The sequence below is a fragment of the Castanea sativa genome, chromosome 7 (genome assembly GCF_040712315.1).
Source record: "Castanea sativa cultivar Marrone di Chiusa Pesio chromosome 7, ASM4071231v1".
In the NCBI taxonomy this organism is placed as follows: domain Eukaryota; kingdom Viridiplantae; phylum Streptophyta; class Magnoliopsida; order Fagales; family Fagaceae; genus Castanea; species Castanea sativa.
In genome coordinates, this window is record NC_134019.1 from 33692970 (window position 1) to 33698995 (window position 6026).

Sequence of the window (6026 nt, forward strand, 5' to 3'; positions counted from 1 at the left end):
TATGCATAGAACTTGGAGATTCAACATTTTTTTTAAACATAAAGTAGAAAAATATACCAATGGCTTGCTGTGGTTTAGGATCTTCCTGTGGCTGTGGGGACAAAGAAGATAGACTAAAACCGGGCAAAATGTGTCTATTATACAAAGCACACAGATAAACAAGAAGGTGTGCGCTTTGTATATCAATTATTACTACCCTTCTACAAGAAGGTGTGCGCTTTGTTTATCAATTATTACTACCCTTCTACACCACTTCTCAACCATCTTATATAAATTTGACTTCACATCTCAAAAATATCATCCATACAAAAGCTTCAAATATCTTCAAGGAACTTTTGACAACTTTTCCTCCTCTCGCAATTTGTCTATTTTGTTACTAAGAAAGATTTTTTTAGTCATGTCTGGGCTGGTGGATATGTGGACTAGTATGATGGCCAAGCTGAGAGAAAAGGGTCAAACCATGTCTTCTAATGGCTCTAGCCTTACTAATGTTGAGTCTAGCCAGAGGGTTCAAGCCAAGGAGAAGGAAGAGAGCTCAACTGGGTTGGTCCCAGATTTTAGCCGGTTCATGCGAGTCAACTCGCCTGTGGTGTTGTATTCTGAGGCTTCTGTTTCTATACTTGAGTGTTTGAGTGCTTGAGAATTGAAATGTAATGTCACTTGGTCTTTTTTTTCTTTTCCTCCTTTGTCCTTGGCCCTTCAGTTGTGAAATGAGTCTATGTGGGCCAAAAAGATGTGTAAAAATGTCGGTCTTCAAATTTTAATAATAATAATTAAAAAAAAAATCTACACTTTGAAATAGACGGTATGGCTTCTCAATCGCATAGTTAAAAAGTAAAGATTTATGACTTCATTATGTGCTAATGACCTTTAGGTGAAATAATATCTGTGAGTGTTTCTAATGAAAGATATATAGGGTTCCAATCTCCTTATTCTCACTTAAATTGTACTAAAAAAAAAAGGAAAAAGTTAACAGATGTCGACATTGGTTTAGGAATTTTTATTTTTATTTTTAAATTTTATGTATTAAAAAAATAATTGATTTTTTAACAACTTTTTATATATTCTATGAAAATAGTATTACAACTTTCCTAAAACTTTTCAATAACGAAAGCCCTTATTCATATTCTAAAGAAAAAAAGTTTAAATTCTAAACTTTGGATCTATAGAAAAATCTGTCTCATGCTTGGCATGCTTAGGCATAATCAAGCCTAAAGATATGAATTTGGTAGGTTCAGTCAAAACGTGTTCTACAAATGTAAATGGGCCAAGCTTTTATGAGAGGTTTGGAAGATAGTGCCTAATGATATTGCCCAATTTGTCTTGATGACACATTATTTAGAAAAATCAGCCCTTCACCACTTCACTTTGCAAGTACGAAGTGTCACATTCTTAGAGGTGGCTTCCACGTGATTGCATGAGGATGGTTATCTAGATGGACAAATGGGAGAGGAAGAGAATATCCTTACCAAATAGCAAAAACCATTGGACTAAAAAACGAGGATCTTATTGAAGGCTTAAAATGTTTGATAGGGTTTGTGGACCAAATAGCATTCTTGTCTTTTGGAACTTTTTGGGATGAATCTACACCGGGCAAGTTGAAAGAGACAAAGTAATAGCACCACGCGGTTTACAATTACACCTCAAACTGTGGCAGTGGCAGTTTCCTTTGTGTGCTCAAAGACTAGTCTTCTATTATGCCACGATGACAATTAGTAAGACACACAACAATATACACTAGTCTTCCATAATTAAATGCCAAAACAGTATCAACACCCAATGGCTGATTTTGAATGGTTTGATTTGAGTTTTTTAAACAAGAATCTTCAAATTTCCATAATTACTAATGAATTTATCGTTTGTATGTCAATATGAATTTTATGCATGCGTGATCAATTTTGATTAGTCATTTGAAAGTCTGTAACTGACATAAAAATTTTTGGAATTAAAAATTAATTGTTATTGTGTTTTAGTATGAATGCCACACCATAAGGTATTGAGAATGTATAATGATTTTTTGCAAAATATTTATGGAAATTAAAATAGACAATATATATATATATACACACACACATGTATGTATTCAAATAACTTAGTAGAGTTGAGGAATCAAAAATTTCACACCCCTTTTGCATTTTGAATTACTTAATTAGTTACTGACTTTAAAGCTTGCATTTCAATATTACAATGAACTGATTGAATTCTACCCTATTCAATTGTAGTTTTCTTGATTAGTAACCTACCGTCATTTTCAAGAGTTTTTGACCGCTGTCATTTAGTTTTCGTCTTTTTGATTCCTTAGCTCAAAGATTAGATTTTGAAGTGATAATGATGATGATGATGATAATCTATAGATAATTATATACCATTACAATAAACTCATTATCACTTCTGTGACTATATCATCACATAATATTGTAGTCGGTCATTATCTCTTTCATCTCGAATTTTGAATGTGAACTCACCTATATTGTAGTCGGTCATTGTAGTCGGTCATTATCTCTTTTTCAATCGACTTAGAAGTCAATGGCTATCCTTTTTAGAAGTCTGTTTTTGTTTTTTCCCTTATAAATTAGTATTATTTTAGTTTTTAAAGTCTAATTATCTATTTTAAAAAATATATATATATATATATTAAATTTTATCATACCATCAATATTTAAATAACTTTTAAAATCATATAATCATTGTAACTATCAATAACGCAGTAAAAAATCTTGTAACTAAACTGACATATTTAATGTTTCCAATATAAGGATTCAAATCCCTCTCTTCTATAAAATAATAAAAACAATCCAATTATTTTAAATTAAAAAAAATCATTAGTGAAGTGGCAAAATCACAATATTAACACTAATTGCTGCATGTAGTTTTGATGTTGACGTGTAAGTGTATTATCTTATCTTATTCTCTTCCTCTATATATGTGTGTGTTTCTCAAATATATAAAAAAAAAAAAAAAAACTCTTTTTTTTAGAAGGTAAACTAACCCTTTTAAAAAGAGGGTTGGTACTTTTAAAATATTTATTAATGATCTATTTTCAAAAAGTTTTGACGTCACTTTTATAGGAAAAAAAAACTTTTAAAAAAATTAAATGTTTTTTCCAATAAGAAGTATTTAAAAGTATTTATTAAAAACAAATGTTCCTACTTCCTAAGACATCTAATAATATAAGATGAATAACATTTTATAAAATTGGGAGTTATTTTAAGAATCACATGGAATCCTCCTAATCATCACATGTATTATTAAACAAAGTGCATCCACAGGCCACAGGTAAGGAATTATTCCAAGTTTGTACAAAATAATGCACAACCAGTCGTACACTCTCAAAGAATATCCTACATTATATACTGTGTGCTACCACGTTAATCCAAGGTGCGCCGTGAACCATTTGCTTCTAAAAAAACCACAACCTCCCTCTCTTTTTTAATTCTATATAAACCCACGCATGCCTTGCTTCACAAACTCATTCACTCAAAACGCAAAAAGTTATTACATACAAAGAAAGTTGTTCTCTACGTGATTAAAGTACTCGAAACTAGCATGGCTGCAGTGGTGGAAACGTGGATAGGGGAGCTAGCAAAGCTTAGAGAGAAGGTCAAGGTTAAGACCCAGAAGCCATTATTTTCAGAAGCCAAAGAAGAAGTTGAAGAAGAAAAGGAAGGTGCTACCAGGGAAGCAAGAATGGTTCAAAGAGAAAACATGTTGTCAGAAACCACAGTTTGTTTGCTTATGGATCGGTTTTCACCTTCGTGATGCTGATCATGAAAGTATGGTATACTGTATACAAAGGAGAGGTTGCTAGCAAAAGAAGAGAAGAAACAAGATTGGAGTTATATAATTTTAATCCATATGCTTTTTTGTTTCATGGATTTTGAATGATCTTGTACTATGTTTCACTAGTATCTTGATAGCGGAAAGAGAGAGAATACCATAAATTAATGTACTGTCAAGGAGGATTTTAGTTCGGGTACCTTTCTACCATAGTGAAACATTCTCTCGTTTTGGCAAATTTACTGTATCTGCAGAGGCAGTTAATTATTGACGAGTAGCATGTTATCCTATTGCCATATACTCATATGTAGTTATTCAATATACAACGTTTAATTGTTTATTAAAGGCGGAGGTGGTTCAATATATCAATTGGCATTTATGATGCTTTTGCCATCTGCAGCTGCTGGATTTTATGAAAATTTGATAAATTAGATAGTTAAAATGGGGACTATGGGATTCGAATTGTGGAATAAGATATCAGTTGAGTTAGCTGAATTTCAAGCTCCAAACAATACAGTTGCCCAGATTATTGCCAAGTTTGTCGCACGACTTACAGGCTCTAGGTAAGGATTTTGACAAACTATATTTTCTTGTTCACATGGTCTTAACTTTCCACTTTTCTTCACCTTTCTCCTAACTTATAAGATAATTCTAGGATATTCATAGAAGATGTGTTTTATTTATGCAAAGTGCTACGTTTATAATATTTTCATAACAAATTATAGGTGGTTAGTTGTTTTTAATTTTAATTTGAACTTACTACTTAAATGACTTTTTTGCCCTACCAGTAACAACTCGTAACAATTTGTCACTTACAATTTATTGTAAAATTGTTATAAAATGTTATGTACATAATATTTCTTTTTATTTATTTACTAATAAAATTTAGGCATAGATCCTCAATTAAATTCAAATATATGGTTGAGTTGGTCAATAAATTACTTCATTTTTAAATTTAATTATTTTGGGAATAGATAAAATTGTTTACACTGTAAAAGTCAATATAGTCATGTGATTGAGTTTAATTGAAGAATTTAAACTAAACACTTAATTTATTAGTTGTTTTTTCAAAACCCCAAGAATCATTTGGTTAATATTTTAGACTTGAACTAGGTCTAGTACTCTATTTATTTTTTGAGGGGTTAGGTCTAGTACTTTAGTATATTGTACGAACATCTATTAAGATGATGACGCGTCAAAAGTAGACATGTCACCCTGGTAACCGTCCAGTGGAGCTCTTGACAAACTTGCCCTTTCTATTTCTTGCTCTTTTCTAATAATATAATAGTCGATGTATGCTGAACCTTATCAAAATCAGATATGCATTGAACTTGGAGATTCAACATTATTTTAATTAACATAGAAGTACATAAATATACCACAGGCTTGCTGTGGTTTTGGAACTTCCTGTGGCTGTGGGGACAAAGAAGATGTACTAAAATTAACCGGCCAAAATGTGTCTATAAGCAGTAAAGCACACAGATAACATGAACGTGTGCGCTTTGTATATCAATTATTACAACCCTTCTACACTTCTCAGCCTTCTTATATAAACTTGACTCCACATCTCAAAAATATCATCCATCCAAAAGCTCCAAATATCTTCAAGGATCTTTTAACAACTTTTCCTCCTTTCACAATTTGTCTGTTTTTGTTACTAAGATTTTTTAGTCATGTCTGGGCTGGTGGATATGTGGACTAGTGAGATGGCCAAGCTGAGAGAAAAGGGTCAAACCATGTTTTCTAACGGTTCGACCCTTACTAATGCTGAGTCTAGCCAGAGGGTTCAAGCCAAGGAAAAGGAAGAGAGCTCAACTGGGTTGTATTCTGAGGCTTCAGTTTCTATGCTTGAGTGTTTGAGTGCTTGAGAATTGAAATTTAATGCCACTTTGTCTTTTTTTCTTTTCCTCTTTCTTGCCCTTGGCCCTTCAGTAGTGAAATGAGTCTGGGCCAAAAAGATGTGTAAAAATGTCGGTCTTGAAACTTCAATAAAAAAATAAAAAAAATCTACGCTTTGAAATGGAAGTATGACTTCTCAATCGCATGGTTAAAACTTAAAAGAAGGAAAGATTAATTTGCTCTTGATAATTGATTTTTTTTTATTAAGTCAATTTGTATTTTTAGTGTCGGCAGGAATTAAATTACAAATTTTTTATTCTGTTTTGAATCAAATTACATCTCTTTGTACTTCCAATAAAGATACTTATTATTTGAATATTTTCTCTCTCACTTAAATTATATATAAATCC

At 31.8% G+C, this 6026-nt stretch overlaps 1 long non-coding RNA gene across 1 annotated transcript; it reads left to right on the forward strand.

Moving 5' to 3' along the window:
- The first annotated feature begins 87 nt into the window (after positions 1–87).
- Positions 88–5802, forward strand: LOC142643370 (uncharacterized). The gene is made up of 2 exons (XR_012845848.1): positions 88–604; positions 5610–5802. It is a non-coding gene; the product is annotated as an uncharacterized LOC142643370 (long non-coding RNA).
- The last annotated feature ends 224 nt before the right edge of the window (positions 5803–6026 follow it).